Raw genomic sequence first — 20,375 nt, 5'->3', positions numbered from 1 at the left:
GCTCTGATGATGACTGCTCTGCCAAGAGGAGGCTGAACTTGGGCGACCCCCAGGTTGGAGGACCCGAGGATGGGACCAGCCAGCCAAACCAAGAGCGTCAGGAGGGGTTGCCTGAGGTGCAGGCATTAACGACCCCTGAGCCATTCCAAAAGCAGTTCGCGGTCTTGGAAGACAAGGTAGAGGACATGCTTCAACGCATGACCCAAGTCCTTCGACAATTCGAGCGACAGGAGTCCGACGAAGTGCCCCTTGTCAGAGACCCGAAAAAGGGGAAGGGCCCAGCGGAAAGCGATACCGAGGAGTCAACGAACAGTGTAGGGAGCAAGTTGCGGATAGGTGGAAATACCAGGCGACGAACCCGAATTTTCGACCCTCGAAAGACGAAAAAGCAACATAAATCCCCGGCACCAAATGGGGGCAAGAGCGACCATGATGACAGAAACTCTGAACCAATAAGTCTTGACAAAGGCAAACCGGCAGATCGGCCAGAGTCCTCGGAGAAGCGACATAGCCACAAGGAGAAGGGATTCGACCTCGAAGAACTACTGGATCAAGCCGACTCACCGTTCACGGAGGAAATCATGAGAGAAAAGGTCCCTCCAAAATTCAAGCTGCCCACGGTGAAGCAATTCGACGGGACGACCGACCCAGTGGACCATCTAGATGCTTATCGGGAATGAATGGATATCTACGGAGTGTCGGAAGCGGTCAGGTGCCGGGTATTCTCGACTACTTTAAACGGGTCGGCTAGAATATGGTTTCGACAATTAAAACGAGGGTCGATCTCGAGTTTCAAGAGCTTGGCCAGAGCATTCGTGACCCAGTTTGTAGGGGGGCGGTGTCGGAGCCGACCCGTGGCTTATCTCTTAACCATTAAGCAGAGGACGACAGAGAGTCTACGCGACTATGTAGCCCGGTTTAACGAGGAGAAGCTGCAGGTAGAAGGCCTTACAAACGCTGTATCTCTGCTGGCCTTCATGTCCGGCGTCAGGGATGAACATTTGTCATTCTCGTTCGGAAAGAGAACACCGAACACCTTCTCGGAGGTGCTGAGCCGAGCTCAGAGGTACATGAGCGCTGGTGAGTTCTTTTACTCAAAAAGGGAACCTGACGGAAAGCGAACCGACCCAAAGAGGGAGAGGTCGGGAGATAAACCGCAGGGGTCGAGATGGGAGAAGAGGGATCGGAGTAGCCAGAAAGATCCACCCCGAAAATTTGAAAAGTATACCCCGACCACCGTTCCAATCGAGCAAGTGCTGATAGAGATCAAAGACCAAAGGTTGCTTAAATGGCCGGAGAGGATGAAGGCCACGTCAGCTAAGCGCAGCAAAGGCAGGTATTGTCTTTTCCACAGGGATCACGGCCATGCAACTCAGGATTGTTTTGATCTCAAGGAAGAGGTGGAAGGACTAATCCGAAGGGGCTACCTCAAGGAGTATGTAGAGGAACCTAAAGCGACCCAGAACGGCGAAAGCGACAAGTCTCCCGCAAGAGAGATTCGAACTATAATGGGGGGCCCCATAGAAAGAGAATCCGGGAGAAAAAGGAAAGCAGATGTGCGTGAAGCTAGGACGAGTCGCGAGCAAAATGAGGCCTACCACGCGTATACTACAAACCGGCCGGTGACAATTGAATTTTCAGAAGACGAAGCAACTCACCTCCTTCACCCTCATAACGATGCAGTTGTTATCACGTTGAAGATAGCAAATGTTAAAGTACATCGAGTCTTGGTGGATGGGGGCAGCTCGGCGGATATCCTCTCCTGGACAGCCTATAAAGCTATGGATCTAGGAGAAAAGGTGCTCAAGAGTAGTTCGGCACCACTGGTAGGATTTGGGGGAGAACGGGTCATCCCCGAAGGGAGGATAGAGTTGCCAGTAACATTCGGAAGTGGGCCGAAGAGTGTCACCAAGATGGTGGACTTTCTGGTCGTTAACTACACATCCTCATACAACGCAATACTGGGAAGACCGACGATGCATATGCTCAGAGCAATACCATCCACATATCACCAATCCATGAAGTTCCCAACACCAGGTGGGGTAGGAGAAATTAAAGGAGAACAACGAGTGTCACGGGAATGCTACTATACCTCAACGAGGGACAACGACAGAACTTCTACTAAGGGGGGCTGTTGACCTTTTATTTCTTCCTTCAAATATGGTTGTTTTCTACTTTTAACAAGATTTCTAATTATAATTCCTTGTGTTCAATAAAGTACCCATTTATTTGATTCTCTGTCAACTGTATCTCTTAAATCCAAAACGAGATACCAAGAGACTTTTTGATAAAATACTTTGTCTCGTCTACAAGCGTACTCTCAAAGGATATCGACAATACAATTGAGAGTAGGGGGCAACAGGTACCGACTACGGCTACTCAACGGCGTAAGCTTGGTAAATCCAATCCTACACGGTGACGGTAAAACCAGCTATACAGAGCAGGCCGAGCAGGGTGTCACAATCGCACCTTTTTAAAGCAGCTCGAGCGATTGTGCGGCACTTGCTCTAGCTCAAACGAGCAAGTCAGCCGGGAAAAACTGTAAGTTGCGGACAATCTCGGTCGTCGGCCTAGCCTCCGCTCACGTTTTAGGAGAAAATTGGTTTTAGAAAACGTGAGAGAGAAAAACAGTTGAAAACATCTTTAAAACAAGCATTGTAGACATTGGATGCAAGAAAGCTTTGATTGCAAGAAGTATACAACACTTGGTCGGGGGGAGGTTTGATGACTACTTGGTCCCCCCTAAGGTACATTATAAGGCATTTTTGGTGTGGCAGGTGTAGACGTCCTAAGTGGCGAGGAGTCACTCGGTGGCCTACAGGGCCCGTGTGAACTCCGATTGGCTTGAAATTTGGCGTGCTTACATATCTTACTAATACACACCTAGTTCCAAAACCGCTCGGCCAAAATCCACCTACAACCCCAAAAACCCGATACAAGAAAATTACACTAGAAAGCTTTAAAGACATGAAAGGAAAGCGAGTGGTGAGGATGGTTTGGACATGCGGCCATGGGTAACACACCCTGGACAAGCATGCCCACAACATTCTCCCCCACTTAAACGGTTGACGTCCCTGTCAACTGCTGCAGCTTGAAGTCCTCGATCTTCGTCTTCCAGGCTTCAAGGTCTTCTTCTCGTTCCCAGCTGGTCTCTGCATCAGGTAGGTCCTTCCATTTGACGAGGAATTCTCGAACTTTTCGAACGGGTCTCCCCACCTTTCTGGTTCTCTCTGCAAGGATCTCTTCTGCTTCTTTGTCTTCCTTCTGTTTGAAGTCGATGGCGGGCCGCACAGCAGTATTGCGTTCGTCATCCTCAAGGTCGGGGTGGTAAGGTTTTAAATTGCTCACGTGGATCACCGGGTGAATCTTCATCCAAGCTGGTAACACCACCTTATACGAGACACTCCCCACCTTCTTAACGACTTCCACGGGTCCCTCGTACTTTCTCACGAGTCTCTGGTCTTTGCGTCCTCGGAAACGGATCTGTTCTGGCCTCAACTTGATAAGAACTTTGTCGCCTACTCGAAATTCGAGAGGGCGTCTCTTGCGGTCGGCCCATTTCTTCATATGCTTGGAAGCTTTTTCCAAATATGCTCGAGCAATTTCTGTCGTCTGCTTCCATTCCTTTGTGAAGTTGTGGGCTTGAGGGCTTTTCCCCGCATACGGGTGGTCAAGAATATGTGGCATAGACGGCTGTCTTCCGCACACAATCTCAAAGGGGCTCTTTCCTGTTGAGGAACTTGTCTGGCCGTTAAAACAGAATTGAGCCACATCTAACAGCTGGACCCAGTTCTTTTGTCTGGCATCGATGAAGTGACGCAGGTATTCCTCAAGCATGCTGTTGAATCTCTCTGTCTGACCATCAGTCTGTGGGTGATAACTCGAGGAAATGTTCAAGCTTGAACCCAGAATAGAAAAAAGTTCCGTCCAGAAGGTTCCAGTAAATCGGCCATCCCTGTCGCTAACGATGTTCGTCGGAACTCCCCATAGCTTTACTATATGTTTGAAGAACAGTTGCGCTGTCAGCTCGGCGGAACACGTCTTGGGAGTTGGAATGAAAGTTGCATATTTGGAAAATCGATCGATAACGACAAGAATGGCTTCATGTTCTCCTACCTTGGGCAAGTGAGAGATGAAGTCGAGCGACACACTCTCCCATGGTCTCATAGGAGTTGGTAGGGGTTCAAGCAACCCTGCTATTTTAGTCCTTTCTACCTTATCTTGCTGACAGATAAGACAGGTCTTCGTGTATTGCATCACATCTTCCCGCATATTTGGCCAAAAGTACCCCTTTTTCAGCAAGGCGCAAGTCCGTTGCCACCCCGGGTGACCAGCCCATAGTGTATCGTGACACTCATGTAGGAGCTTCTTTCTCAGGTCTCCCATTTTTGGCACGTACAGTCTGTTTCCTCTTGTAAATAATAGGTCCTCTTCAACCCAGAACTGGCGGGTCTTCCCGGTCTTAACCAGCTCGACCACAGTTCGGGCGGAGGGGTCTCTTTGAAGATACTCTCTAATAAGGTCACGGATCGACCCATCCACTTTGCTGGCGTGAATGTGGGCTAACATGCACAGGGCCGCATGTTCTCCTTTACGGCTAAGAGCGTCGGCAGCTTGGTTGGACTTTCCTGCCTTGTGTTCAAACTTAAAATCAAACTCGGCTAACAATTCCTGCCACCTGGCCTGTTTGGATGTTAGCTTAGGCTGATTGAAGAAGTGGCAAATTGCACTGTTGTCCGTCTTTACCACAAAATATGAACCCAACAAGTACTGCCTCCAAGACCTGAGGCAGTGAACGACGGCTAGCATTTCTTTCTCTGATACGGTATAACGTCGTTCCGCATTATTCAGCTTGCGACTTTCGTAAGCGATCGGGTGACCGTCTTGGAGAAGGACACCACCTAACGCGTAGTCTGAAGCATCCGTTTCTACTTCAAACGGCTTCGTCACGTCGGCTAGCCCAAGTACTGGGCCTTTCATCATGGCCGCCTTTAGATCTTCGAAGGCGTCCTGACTTTCCCTCGACCACATCCAGGTCATTCCTTTCTTCAGTAACTCTGTCATTGGGGTGGCTCTCCTTGAGAATCCTTCGATAAATCGTCGATAGTAGTTGGCCAACCCTAAAAAGGAGCGCAACTCGGTCACAGAGGTAGGGACTCTCCATTCTTGGATCGCCTTTACCTTATCTGTGTCCATACTGATTTGCCCTTGTTCGATCACGTGGCCAAGGAACGTGATCCGCTTCTGTGCGAACGCACACTTTTCCTTCTTTACGTATAGCTGATTCTGCCTTAGTTTGTCGAAGACCAACCTGAGATGGATCTGGTGTTCTTTCAGCGTCGGACTGTATACCACTATATCGTCTAGATAGACTACCACAAACTGATCGAGATATTCGTGAAAGACCTGATTCATCATAGTACAGAACGTGGCAGGGGCATCCGTTAATCCGAAAGGCATCACGAGGAATTCAAAAGCCCCATACCTCGTCACACAAGTAGTTTTAGGCTCGTCACCTTCTGCAATACGCACTTGGTAGTAGCCCGACCTGAGATCCAATTTCGTGAAATATTTAGCTCCATGTAATTGATCAAACAAGTCGGTTATGATTGGGAGGGGATACTTGTTGCGAACCGTGACTTTGTTGAGGGCTCTATAGTCAATGCACAGACGCAACGTCCCGTCTTTCTTCTTCTGAAACAGCACAGGGGCTCCGAAGGGAGCTTTAGCTGGGCGGATGAACCCAGCGTTTAACAACTCATCTAGCTGTTTTCGGAGTTCGGCTAACTCCGGTGGAGCCATCCGGTACGCATTCTTTGCTGGAGGTTTAGCTCCTGGAATGAGCTCGATTTCGTGGTCAATCCCTCGTCGAGGAGGTAAGGTCTTCGGTAAACTATCTGGCATTATGTCAACATACTCTCTCATGACAACTTGAATTTCAGGTGGGACATCTCTTGTCTCCACCGGCTGTTCGACCATCGGAATGGCCATAAAGGTAGGTTCCTCCCGGTTGAGGCCTTTCTTCAACTGTAACGCGGATATCATTCTTATGCCACCAGGTTGTTTGATGCTAGCTGTGACCACAGTGGGACTATTACTAGTGACAATCATACACTTGGCCAGAGGCATCGGTATGACTTTATGTTCGATGAGGAATTCCATCCCCAGTACAACGTCGAAGTCGTCCATGCGAACTACTACGAAATCGACACTGCCTGTCCACGTCCCTAATTTCAACGTCACTCTTTTAGAAACTCCCATAATGGGTAGAGCTTCGGAGTTGACGGCCTTCATCTTACCCGTATCTTTCTCAATAGTCAATTTCAGTCGGTGGGCTTCCTGTTCTGATATGAAGTTGTGGGTTGCACCCGAATCCACCATGGTGCTCTTTGCAGGGTTACAATTGATCGTAGCATCTACGAACATAAGCCCCTTTTCGGACGTCCCTTTGGGTCCATTGACCCTCTTTTGAATGGCAGATAGGAATTTTAACGCCCCCATTCTAGGTGTTTCTTCGTCTTCTTCCTTCTCACAATCCGTTCCAACTTCAGGTTCATTGCACGACTGAACGGATGCTTGAAGGGCAGTAAGGGCAGCTCGGTGTGGGCATTCAGCTACCCGATGGGGACCTTTGCACAAGAAGCATGATATCGGCCTTTGAGCGTTTTGACTTTGTGGATAGGGTCCTCGGGAAGGACCGGGATTTGGGCCTTGAGGTCTCTTGTCAGCTCCCCCACTCTTTGGGGTAAAGGGTTTGAACGTCTTGTTTCCCCCAATGGGGTTTGTAGCATTCTTTTTTGGGTGGGATGGTTCACTGCTATAGTCTAGCAATCTTTCGGCAGAGGCCATGGCGGTGGCAAGGTCTTGCACCCTTTGTTCATACAGCTTGGTTCGGGCCCACGGTTTCAATCCTTCGATAAAGACGAACACCTTGTCTTTCTCTGACATGTCGCGAATATCCAGCATTACGGCAGAGAATTGTTTCACGTAGTCCCGGATTGTTCCAGTGTGTCGGAGTTCACGTAGCTTCCTTCTAGCCATGAACTCGACATTATCGGGGAAGAACTGACCCCTCAATTCTTTCTTCAGATCATCCCAGTTATTGATCGTGCATCGACCATTCTGAATGTCGTTGACTTTAGATCTCCACCACAGCTTTGCATCATCAGTAAGATGCATGGTGGCCAAAGTCACTTTCATCTCTTCTGACGTTGTCCCCGTAGCCTTGAAGTACTGTTCTACGTCGAACAGGAAGTTCTCGAGATCTTTGGCGTCTCTATTGCCATTGAATGGTTTGGGCTCTGGGACCTTCAACTTGTTGAACCCCATGTTCGCTTGGTTGGGAGCTTGATTTCCCACGGCTCGCATGGTTAGGTTCACTCTAGTGCTTATTTCCGTCATCTCAGCTCGGAGGGTGTCGATGGTCACTTTGAGGTCTTCTGTCATTTCGTTAAACAATTGCATCATTGCCGAATGCGAGTTGTTTAACTCTCCCATACGTACTTCTATCTGTGTGTTTGGGTTCGTGGAACTATCTCCACGTTCGAAGCTACCAGGACGTGTAGCTTTGCTTTCTAGGGTCTCAACCCTCATTGCTATATCTTGTATCGGCAACCCGTCTACACGGGCATTCACTGCGTCTATTTCTCCAAACTTCTCGGAGAATTCATCAACTCGCGCCTCCAGCAGACGGAGGGAATCAGGGACTTCTCTTAGGTAGAGAAGTTGTTCTTCTATCTCTACCAGTCGGTCGACGTGCGACTTGCTCAGTTGTTTTGTCGTCGACATGGTTCCGGACTTTTTCGGGTCGAGGAGCTAACTAAGCTCTGATACCACTTGTCACAATCGCACCTTTTTAAAGCAGCTCGAGCGATTGTGCGGCACTTGCTCTAGCTCAAACGAGCAAGTCAGCCGGGAAAAACTGTAAGTTGCGGACAATCTCGGTCGTCGGCCTAGCCTCCGCTCACGTTTTAGGAGAAAATTGGTTTTAGAAAACGTGAGAGAGAAAAACAGTTGAAAACATCTTTAAAACAAGCATTGTAGACATTGGATGCAAGAAAGCTTTGATTGCAAGAAGTATACAACACTTGGTCGGGGGGAGGTTTGATGACTACTTGGTCCCCCCTAAGGTACATTATAAGGCATTTTTGGTGTGGCAGGTGTAGACGTCCTAAGTGGCGAGGAGTCACTCGGTGGCCTACAGGGCCCGTGTGAACTCCGATTGGCTTGAAATTTGGCGTGCTTACATATCTTACTAATACACACCTAGTTCCAAAGCCGCTCGGCCAAAATCCACCTACAACCCCAAAAACCCGATACAAGAAAATTACACTAGAAAGCTTTAAAGACATGAAAGGAAAGCGAGTGGTGAGGATGGTTTGGACATGCGGCCATGGGTAACACACCCTGGACAAGCATGCCCACAACACAGGGCTCGGGGCCGACCACTGCTCGGGTCCGACCACTGTTGGCGTCGACCAAGTGCGAACAGGCACAGATCTACATTAGTCGGCGGTTTTACGAGATAGCCTATGTTTGTTAATAGGTCTTATTTTCGACTAAACACGGCTCGTGGACCGACCACTGCTCGGGTCCGACCATCACTCGACGCCGATCATGTGCGACGAAGCATGAATCTACTTTAATCGACATGTTTGGAAAGAACAATTAAACAATCTCAACACGGCCAAACCAGAAGCGGGTCAATTGGCCTAGCACGGTTAAAACATGAGATGGAGTAAAAATACAAAAAGCAACAGCGGGTGTAAAACCATTGGCTATGACCAACGAGTTAGAAACCTATGAAAAGAAAGCAACAAAACTCCATCAGGGTTAGAGCCGTAAGCCAGTAAGTGACTGGTAAGAGGGTTAATTGATGATTCCAAAGAAAAGAATACAAGCAACATAGTGACAAAGCACATAAAAGTCAACCGTAAGAACTACTCGCTCAAGCTACCCTATTACTCGTCGTCGTCGTCATCCATGTCGTCAGGAGCGTCACGCTCGGCCCTAAAACGCTCCGGGAGGAAGGAGAAGTCAATGTCAGGGTGTTGAGTAGAAACCTGACGGAGAGACCAGGAAACACCGCACTCCATGGCAGAGTTTTGCAAGTCAACATACTCTTGAGTTTTCTTGAATTCCCTGGCCAAGAACTCAAAATTAGAGAGTCGAGCGTTGGCCTCGTCATGTCTCCTCTGCAGGTTAGCTAGCTCGTCTCGAGATTTTCTCTTCTCTGCTTCCAACTCACGTTGGGTACCCTCCAGAAGGCTGGTGGCCTGGTTGAAGGAAGAAATGGCCTGTTCCAGCTCCTCCCGAGGGGCATAGTGGCAGCGGAGGTGGTTAATTTCGTCAGCAATTCGACCCGAGAATACCACCAGACGGTTGAAAGTCTGCCAAGGATAAGATTTAACGTTAGGGGAGAATGCTATGGCAAGTACTGGAGGTTACCAAGCACTCACCTGGTGGAGATCGCTAAGGCAGGTGCTGATGCTGTGCTGAGGATTTGACAGACCAAAGTCTGACCCACTTGATGAGTCGCCGAAGCCTTGCCAGAGACTAAATGCTCTTTCCAGGTAAGCTGTCCCGTCAGCATCAGAATTATATGGGCCAGAGAAAGGGAAAATTGGGACTTGAGAGGAGCTTCCTGGGTGACCTCGAGGGGAAGACGGGGTAGCTGTCCCATGAAGTCGAGCAGAGCGCCTCGGGGCTGTCGGAGGCATGGAAGATCGAGCGTGTTGTGAAGGGAGTCCCTCCTCGGTCAAATCAGTTACCTCGATATCCGAAGACCGACTGGAACTGGCCCCCAAACCCCGGGTATTCCGGCGACGCTCTCTTTCATACAAGGAAGCACTCCGTCTCGACATGTCTACAAACAAAGATAAAGGTAAAAAGTGACGTTCATGCAAAGTGAAGAGAGGATTTCGATAAGGACCTGGAGGGTTATGCGGAAGGGCAAAGCCAAAATCCACTAGGTTTTGCTCCGTAACCAAATCTGGGCCCCAACGCTCGATATCCGGTAGCCGGATAATGGTGTGATAGAAAGTGGTTGCCTCGGCGGTGAGCTCACAGTTGCGGGAAACTGCCAACAAAAAGGAATATCAGAATTGACGTTTGCGAAAGTCCCGGCGGAGTTCGGAAGCTACTTACCCAACTCCCTACACTCGGTCGGGACAGGAAAATACAACCCTCTCTCATCATGGGCCAGCCAGTCACCGCCAACAAAGAACCATTCATTTTTCCAATGCTTCACGGAGGAGGGACCCATAACCAGAATTTGGTTCCGGGAAATAACATAAAAATGAAAGTTATCCTCGGGGCTGTGTTTGAGATAATAAAGCGACATAAAATCCGCGGCGGTTAGAGGCTGCTCGCCCCCGAGGTGCGACCACAAAATAAAGCAGCTACTCAAAGTAGACCACCCGTTCGGGACGATTTGGGAAGGAGCTATTTGATTAAAAGCTAAAAAGTTTTGAAGGAAAAGAGGCAATGGTAGGCAAACTCCAAATTGGAACATCGCAGCATAAAATACTACTTCACCGGGATAAGAACCGTCAATACTCTCTCCCGGGTTCGGAAGACGAAGGCTAACCGAATCCGGGATACGGTATTTCGAACGCAAGCGGCGCAGGTCCTTCGCCGTAAGAGTGGAGTTATCCATCCAAAATGGACGATAAGACTGGGACTCTGACGAAGGATGCGATGATGACCCATCATCCGAGGAAGTCCACTCGAAATCAAGGCCGGCCATATAAAAAGAAAATACGACAAAGAACAGGGGAGAGAAATGAATACCTTGTTGGGGGGTTGGCAAGAATTGATGAGGATGGAGAGGTTTAAATAGCCCTCAACTCATAGCACAGTTCTCGGTCCAGAGGTCTTTACCCAGCGGGCCAAAGGGGTGCTCGGCACAAGGCCCAACACTCTTGTGACTACTCGGCTCGGTACCCAACACCCTTGTGACTACTTGGCACGATACCCAACACACTTGTGACATCTCGGCTCGGCGCCCAACACCTCGAGATCTCAAAGCATGGGTCTACTGTAGATGTGACAGTTGCATGACAGGCTGCATCGGGTCTTGCAAGGAAAAGGAAAATTGACATACACTTTCACTTTCTCGTGTCCCGTGAAGATAAGATCACTCACTGCGACAAGGGTGCCATGAGCCCCGCAATGATTCGACAATTCGACTCGGGCCCATATGACAAGATAGATCACTACAAAAGCTGTACTCCCAATGAGATCGAAAGCATCACATTGAGAGCAAGGGGCAACTGTTATGCAATGGAAACCGAAAGTCGAGGTACAGGTGAAGATCGGAAGGAAGCCACTGGGCTGCGATGGGCTCGGTCCCGACCCGGGGCTCGGTCCCGACCCGTGGCTCGGCCCCGACCCGTTGCACGACCCACGGCCCTCCAGCGGCCCTTCGTCTTCGATCCACGGTTTCGCCCAGGCCCGCCAACGAAATTAGGGTTAGCTACCTATGGAATGTTCTGGAACAACCCGGCGACTATAAGTAGCGATCCAGCCTTAGAGGTAAGGGCATCTAAAACTAGCTACATTTCACATTATCTTCCTGCTAACTTAAGCATCGAAGCCCGTGTGACTAGTGTCGCACCGGTTTAGCTCATCTGGTTTTGCAAGTACCAGTCCCGGATCAACAAGTTTGGTGGGTGCGAGGAGGAGAACCGGAGGACCGAAATCCACGCATCAACATTATTGAATCTTTTTTTTTTCAGACTTCTATTTTCTCATCACTAACCAAACAAAGCCTAATTAAGTTTGCTAAGGGCAATTGGAAAGTTAGCAAAAAAAAAAAAAAAAACTAATAGTTATTTGCAAAATTGGTAATCATATTTCAATTTTGCAAAAATAGCAACATCTGAAAGTCCAACCCTTGCATAATAGTACACTCAGCCCGACACAGTTATAACTGATGTAATTGGTAAAAGGTAAATACGTTACAATTGATATGCCAAGTATGTAATAGATCAAGGGTAAATCAGTTATAATGATATATTTTATATAATTACTTCAACCTTAAATCAATACCTATAAATAATTACTTTTTTTTTTATACAACAGGGGTGGGGTTCGAATGACCTCTTGGTAAGAGATAAATGTCTTAACCACTTGAGCTATGCTCGGTTTGACTATAGATAATTTTACTTTTAGTAGAGGGATTTCAAATCGGGGAGAATTTCAAATTAATTCTATTGTTTGTTAACCCATAGAAAAAAATTTCAAATCATTGGTGTAGAAAACATTCTAGCTAAAATGATTGGATTTGACAGGATTTCAAAGAAATAATTTAAAGCAAATTATTTATGTCATACTTTAAATTGTAATTAACCAATTATTAAAAGGCAATATTAATAAAATTTTCATTTTATTTTTCTTTATGGTACATGTCTAAATAGGAAAATTTAATTATATTCATTTTAAATTATTATCATTTCAAAAGATAAAAGATTTTAAATAATTTCTCGAAGGGTTTAATTACATTTATAATGTTAAAAAAACAACGATTTAATTGTATATTTACAAAATTAAGATACTTCATCGCAAAGTACTTTGACCAATCCGATCAAATCATACGTTGTAGAGATTTCAGGTATTTCCTTCGAGTACCCTTTCCCTTGCTATTAATGCCTGCATGCATGATCCATATGAATTCATTTAGCCATTAAAACAAGAAAAACAAAAACTTTTGGGTACAAAAACATTAGGGAAAATTTTGGGTACAAGTCATTTTAATTTGATTTGCCTAAATAAAGTTAGGGCTCATAAATTACAATATTTAGGAAAATTTTTACCTCAAATCTATACTACGACAACCTTTTATATTAAAACTATTTCACTATTTTACTAACATCCCTGCTTTACCTTTTGTGCCTTCTTATTCAGCATCATTTACTGCTTTTCGATTTATTCTTTCAGATGTATCAAGTCTTTTCCATTTGTTTCTATTAGTGTAACTCGAAACTTATCCCAACAAAATCACTACTTGTATACTTGGTATTGGCTATGATTTACAAGAACATTTTATAATTATAGTAAGAGAGGGAAGAGTTAGATTTACCCGGTTGAGATATTACATTGTTCAAAGAACCCTAGATGTTATCGGAGTAAAGGATCAATTGAAACTAAGGGTCTAAAAGACTGAACGATCGAATCTGTGGGGTGTTTTAACTCTCGGAGGACGGCTAAGAATGTACCTAAAAAGGAGCGGGGTACTATGATCATTGGAGGAACAATACCTAAACGTGATGATACTCCAGAATCTTTTCAATTTCTCGCTCGAGAACCACGATCTTTGGCTTTGGAACTCATCATCCATACATAATGAATTGGTGTGGTATATTTATATCACAACATATGAACAGTAAGAACTAGCATTCTTATCGAGACTTGAACTCATAGGGAAGAAAATTTAAGGATGGAATCATGATGGTTAGAAGTTCGTATTACATAACGATGGAATCATGATCGAATCTACCCAAAAGTTCGTTTTTCAAGTTTTTTTTTCGTTTAGGCTTTGTATTAGGCTTAGAAGTTTCTATAAATAGGTGGTTTGGGGCTTGTATTCACTTGTACAGAATCTAAATAAAAAAGATTTGAGTAGTTGTGGTAGTGTGTAAAAATTAGTCTGTATCCTATGAGTTTAATGAGTCTGTTTTCAATTGTGTAATCCTAGGTATCCCATTGTTAAGGTACTTAGAAGCAAGATAATCATTGTATAGTGATATTTTGAGTGAGATCTCTATTGTAATATTCCCAACTATGAACCTGTTTTTGCACAAGACTGGACGTAGTTACAAGATTTGGGCGAACAAGTATAATTCATATGGTTTAAGTTTTTCTATCCCTATCTCTTATTCTTTTGTTATTTTTATTTACTTGGAGTGAAAAACTTGAGAGAATCGATGACAGATGTAAAGCTCAGAATATTGAGCCATTGGATTGTATTGACTTAAGTAGAACATTTACATCAAAGGAAATAATATAGATAAAGGAAAGTATCTGTACGATAGGAAATTATCCCAACAACTAAGCAGTGCAGTAATGACCCCCAATTCACTCAATCAATCTTGTTGTGCATTCCTTAAATCACTTACATAGCTGTCTTGACATTCCCCCTCGAACAAGTGGGGAAGGAAACCACACCGAGTTTGGTTCTAAGTTCCACGAACTTTGATTCGGGGAGTGCTTTGGTTAAACAATCTACTAATTGATCACTGGAGGGTATGTATCGAACATCTAATTGTTTAGCAAGTACTTTGTCACGTATAAAGTGAATGTCAAGCTCAATATGCTTACTTCGAGAGTGGAAAACTGGATTGGCGGCCCAAGATAGAGTGTTAGTATTGTCACACCAAACTAAGGAAGTTTTGGATAGAGGAATCTGAATTTCTTTTAGAAGGGATTCAAGCCAACTGATTTCTGATGCAACAAGGGCAAGAGCTCTATATTCCGACTCCGTACTCGATCTTGCAACGACATGTTGTTTTCTAGATGTCCAAGAAACAAGTGTATTGCCAAAGAACACACAATATGCTGCCACTGATTTTCTATCATCCGGACAACAAGCCCAATCCGCATTGCAATATCCTATCAAGCTTAAATTATTTGAAGGTTGAATAAGTAGAGCATGGTGAAGAGTACGTTTCAATTATCTTAATACTCTTTTTGCTGCCTGCCAGTGTGTGGTTGTTGGGTTTTGCAAAAATTGACTCAACCAATTTACTATGAAAGAAATTTCAGGTCTTGTGTTGGTGAGATATTGGAGAGCTCCAATAAGGCTTCTATATTCAGTTGGATTTTTAAGAGGATCACCATCATGAATTGAAAGAGCTTTACCAGAAACTGCAGGTGTTGGGCAAGACTTTAAATGTTGTAGCTGCAACTTAAGTAACAAATCAGTAATGTACTTTCCTTGGTTAAGATAGATACCACTCTTGTCTCGATAAACCTCAATACCAAGGAAGAAATTTAGATCACCAATATCTTTCAATGCAAACTGCTTATTCAACTCACTAATGAAGCGTTTAATCACTTGCATATCATTACCTGTCACCACTATGTCATCAACATAGATTAGAAGGAATAAAAGTGTGGTACCCGATCTAAAATAAAACATATATGTGTCAGCTTTTGAGTTCATGATTCCCCAATCAATAAAAGCACCTTTAAGTTTATCGTATCATGCCCTTGGTGCTTGTTTGAGTCCATATAATGCATTGGTCAACTTGCATACATGATCAGGATGTTTTTTTATCAATGAACCCTTCCGGTTGTGACATGTAAACCACTTCTTCTAATTGACCATTGAGAAAAGAATTATTTATATCTAATTGGCGTATACACCAATCATTTGTCACTGCCACTGTGAGTATAATACGTATAGTCGAAGCTTTAACTACAGGACTAAACATTTCAGTGAAGTCTATACCTGGTGTTTGGTGGAAGCCCTTAGCAACCAATCTTGTTTTATATCTCTGAATGTTGCCATCTGGGTTATATTTCAAGTGAAATACCCACTTATTTCCGACTAGATTGTACGATTCTTTGTATGGAACAAGTGTCCAAGTGGAGTTTTTGTGTAGAGCCTCCATCTCCTCACTCATCGCTTGTTTCCATTCAGCTACTGTCAGTGTCTCATTGACATTCTTTGGTTCTGAAAAACTAATGCAGTTATTGTGAGGCAAATTGGAAACTTGTGACATGAAGTTCCAAATCTTTGGTTTAACTATGCCGCTCTTAGCACGTGTCTGCATTGGATGTGAAGAAACCAAAGTTTGAGTTGCTTCTTGTACTGTGGAGGAGGTTTCATTTGCATTAGTAGAATGAGTTTCTTGTTCAATAGTTACTGCAACTTGCTCATTTGTGAGCTGATCATGGTCTGCTTGTTGTTCAACATAATTATCACTAATACCTTGCTATGAGAACAGTTGTGGTTGATTTTCAGAACCTTGGTTTGTACCAGTTGGACTTTGCAAGGGATTTAAATTAGAACTATTGGTTAAAGGACTAGGACTTGGACTATTTGAAGATTTATCAACAGAAGGATTAATCAAAGTTATTATAGTTTCATAAAAAGCTTGGTTCGTAGGACTTGCTTTTGGGAAACCATCTTTGAAGGGGAACTCACTTTCATTGAACACCACACTTCTAGAGATATAGACTCTTCCACTTGAACTCAAATATTTGTAGCCTTTGTGGGATTCACTATAGCCTAAGAAGACACACTTTGTTGAGTGATATTGGAACTTATGAGATTGATAAGGGCGAAGACATGGAAAACAAGCACTACCAAATACTTTAAGGAAATTATAGTCAGGTGTTTGATGGTAGGTCATTTCCCAACGAGAGAGATTATTCAACACTGGTGTAGGCAATCGATTTATAAGGTAAACAGCTGAATAAAAGGCATCCCACCAATATTGAAGAGGCATTGAGGCTTGAGCCAACAAGGTTAATCCCATTTCTACTATATGTCTATGCTTTCTCTCAACTATGCCATTTTGTTCACTAGTGTGGGGACATGGATGCCTAAACTCTATCCCTCTTTCTTTTAGATATGGAACAAACACTCTAAACTCTCCACCCCAATCAGATTGAACTATTTTTATTTTTCTCTCAAATTTATTTTCAGCAAGCTTTTGGTATTGAAGAAAAGCAGAAAAAGTATCAGATTTTTTTTCAAGGGAAAAATGGAGGTTAAACGAGTATGGTTGTCATCAAAACTGGCATAATATTTGTAACCATTAGTTGATGGAATTGGAGAAGGCCCCCACAAGTCACAATGTATGAGTTCAAGTGGTGTTTCAGTTTTGGATTTAGAATTGGTGAAAGGAAAAGAATGAGATTTGCCATATTGACAGGCATCACAAAAATCTATATCATCATTTGTTGGAACTTTGACATTGCAAGAATTTAAAACAATACTCAAGACTCTTTTTGGTAGATGACCCAATCTTTGATGCCACAAGGTATTCAAAGACTTACAGCTTTGAGCTACATGGACTTTTGGACTAAAAGATTGAAATTGACACTGGTTAGCAACTTGGACAGTAGGTTGTTGACTTCTTTTATTGAATGATGGTTCTGAACTTTTAGGTTGGGGAAGATTCAACTGGTACAAGCCTCGGTTAAGCCTCCCTTCCAATAATGTTCTCTCTGATTCCTTGTCCTTTACATAACAGCAATTAGAATCAAATTCAACAATAGCTTGCTTGGTTATCAACAGTTAATTGTGATATACTAAGTAAGTTTCTTTTGATTCTTGGCTCATGTAATATATTGTTCAAGTAAACAGGCAAGTTATCATGCTTCGAAGATCTAATAACAGAGGATCTAATGTGAGCAATAGCCAATTTAGATCCATTACCTATTGTCAAGGTCTCACTTCCATTGTATTCAGTTTTCTGACCAAGATTGGCACCATCATTTGTTGTGTGATTTGTAGCACCGCTGTCCATTAGCCAACTCGGGTCAGAAAGAGGTCTCACTTCCACCTCTTTGTGGTGCGCCTCCCATGTAAGCTTTGTTGTATCTGTGATAGCATTGATATGTAACATGACCAACCTTTCCACATACTTGACATGTGAGTCTTGGTCCACTATTTCTTTGGCCTTGAGATCTTCCTCCCCGACTTCTTCCTCTTGTATTTCCACCTTGTCCTCTCCATTGATTTTGATATTGTGGTTTCTAGTTTTTGTGTGTACCTTTATTATAGGCATAGTTTGCTGATGGATTTATTGATGGATCTATAATATTGTCAATACTATTGAGATGGATCAATGTGTTCTCAAATGTGATGAGAGTTGCGTGAAGCTCTGCCAAAACATTTCTCCCTTATTGGCATTTATCTGACATGCTACTGGTAGATACTCAACATCAAGTCCTGTGAGTACACTAGAAATTAAGGATCTTTCACCGACCGCTTCTCCTGCAAGAGTTAAATAATCAGCAAGTTGTTTCATTGTTGAAAGATATTCACTCATCTTGAGTTGATTTTTTCTTCTTGTTTGTAGACTCGCTTTTAGTTGATTCACACGAGCCTGATTTTCTAAGGCCTTTCAGACATCTCTTGAGGTTTCTAAGCTCAATACATCACAAGCTATCATTGGAGTCATTGAGCCATATAGCCATGCTAGTAGTGACTGATCTGTTGTTACCCAACTTTCATAAGATGGATTTGGACTTGGATGTCCAGTTTCTACATCTTGTATCGTCTGTGAGGGTGCCACTATCGTTCCCAGGATGTATCCTTCTAGTTTTTGTCCTCTTAGTACTGCCAACACCATTGATTTTCATAGGAGGTAATTCTTTTCATCAAGCTTGACCGTGAGAACTGCATTGAGGGGATTGCCGAAAGGAGTTGCAATCATTACTGCAGCACCTGTTGCAGATTGGTTAACAGAAACATTTGTATTGGAGGTAGAGCCTTGGCTTATCATGGTGAGCTATGAATCCTGCTCTAATACCAAGTGAAAAACTTGAGAGAATTGATTACAGATGTAAAGCTCAGAATATTGAGCCATTGGGTTGTATTGACTTAAGTAAAACATTTACATCAAAGGAAATAATGTAGATAAAGGAAAGTATCTGTACAATAGGAAATTATCCCAACAATTAAGCAGTGTAGTAATGACCCCCAATTCACTCAATCAATCTTGCTATGCATTCCTTAAATCACTTTCATAGCTGTCTTGACAATTAGTAATGAGAAAATCAAATAGTTTCTGTTGAACAACTTACAGGATGAACGATTGATCTAATTTTTTTTCCGTAAGTTATATCTTATGCAAAGTAAGCATGATACTCCGATGCTTTCATTTTCTTCAATGTAAACAGTTTATTGAAAACCAATTCCCCCCTCTAAAAGAAGTTCAAACGGATTGGAGTAATGAATTCCGAATATACTCTTTGAAGTTGGGTTGTCTCTTCTTGCTCAATCTAAAAAGTACCTTAATCTTTTTGGCCTTATGCATTTCGAACGACTTTCTTACCTCATATGAATCACCTTCCTTATATTGTTCTCCAAAATCAGTCTCCCTATACAAATCTTATATAATTCATCTTCGCATTATAATTTGCTTAAATCGTTTGTTTGTGCATTTTTTCCCCTTTCTTAAGCCCTATAATGACCATAAGCTCCACAACTCCTTCCACAAAGATTATGTTTGTCTCAATCCCAAGTCGTCGTATTATATCTCTCGACATGTTATTTCTAATGAAAATTTATTTCCTTTTGCTATCAGTTCTATTAAAGACAATGGTACCCCAAGATACCTTAAATATCTCTACAATGGTATAATTATATTGTCGTATGGACATAGACCTCATGACTTTACTTTGGTTTTATCCGAAAAGCCTCATACCAATAGAGATAATTGTCCTCACATATATACCACCATGGATCACTCTCTTCACACCTTTTTGCACCTCCGCCAATAGTTTGTTCTACTACCTCAGTGAAGCCTCATCATCTAGACTCTTCCTTTTTGTTAAGATCCTTTCTCATTTTCCCCTTCGGTCTCATCTTTAGAACCTTCCTCTACTAATTCCCCACTATCATTCTCCATTCCCTCTCCAAGTATTGCTTTCCATCATCCCTCTCACTCACCCAATTAATCTTCCTAAGCCAACAAACTAGAAACTAGCCTTAGCCAACCCAAACTGAAAATAATTTATGGTAGCTGAATATGAGGCCCTTCTCTAAAATCGTACGTGGTCTTCGATTCTTGTTCCCCTAATCGCAAAGTGATTGATTGGAAATGTGTGTTTCAGTGGAAGCTTCTGTTCGGTTTATAAAACAATGGAAACAAAGTACCATATTGACTAGGGAAGAGAGTGATCCATAGTATATAAGAGAGGACAATTCTCTCCATTGGTATGAGGCCTTTTGGATGAAACCAGAAAAGCAAAACCGTGAGAGTTATGCCCAAAGTAGACAATATCATACCATTGTGGAGATACTTGGGGTATTGGGCACTCGTTGTCCTTAACAAGTAGTATTAGAGTCACGGTCTAATCCTAGCTGTGTCAGTGAAATCCTCAAGTGCTGAACAAAGAAATGATGAGCCTCGGAATATGTAGTTGATTTCCCCTGTTTACAAGGGTAAAAAGAAGCTAAATTGGTGCTATTTTCTAACGATTTAAACTTAGAAACTGTGTTTTATACTTGGTTTAGTGTCCAAAACCTTTCATTTGAAGTTATATTAGGTTATACATGCATATATGATGTTTTTACATCATTTAGAGTTGATTTCTAGCGGAAATTATAATTTTGTGCAGAAAAATATCGAGCTAGACGCCTGACGCCTTCCTTAATCCTGATAATGCCCTTAATGTAAAACGCACGTTTTGGT

General features: G+C 43.4%; 1 protein-coding gene across 21 annotated transcripts in view; it reads right to left on the bottom strand.

Annotated features, from left to right (window-relative positions):
• LOC111012127 (protein DETOXIFICATION 3) overlaps positions 1–20,375 on the bottom strand; it is a 59,678-nt gene that overhangs the window by 17,412 nt on the left and 21,891 nt on the right. For 5 of the 21 annotated variants that reach the window (XR_002601508.2, XR_015788775.1, XR_015788776.1 and 2 more), the window contains exon 7: positions 12,598–12,651. The exons of 11 other annotated variants lie outside the window; for them this stretch is intronic. The gene's annotated coding sequence lies outside the window, so the exon portion shown is untranslated. Of the gene's footprint in view, positions 1–8,046; positions 9,390–9,458; positions 9,866–9,931; positions 12,652–17,052; positions 17,192–17,389; positions 18,477–20,375 lie in introns of those variants that run through there. 5 more of the 21 variants (XR_015788777.1, XR_015788780.1, XR_002601515.2 and 2 more) reach the window with 5 other exon arrangements.

The sequence above is a fragment of the Momordica charantia genome, assembly GCF_013281855.1.
Source record: "Momordica charantia cultivar OHB3-1 chromosome 11 unlocalized genomic scaffold, Mcharantia_2.0 BLBB01000011.1, whole genome shotgun sequence".
Lineage (NCBI taxonomy): Eukaryota > Viridiplantae > Streptophyta > Magnoliopsida > Cucurbitales > Cucurbitaceae > Momordica > Momordica charantia.
The sequence above is the reverse complement of the archived record's forward strand: the minus strand, read 5'-3'. Positions and strand labels throughout refer to the sequence as shown.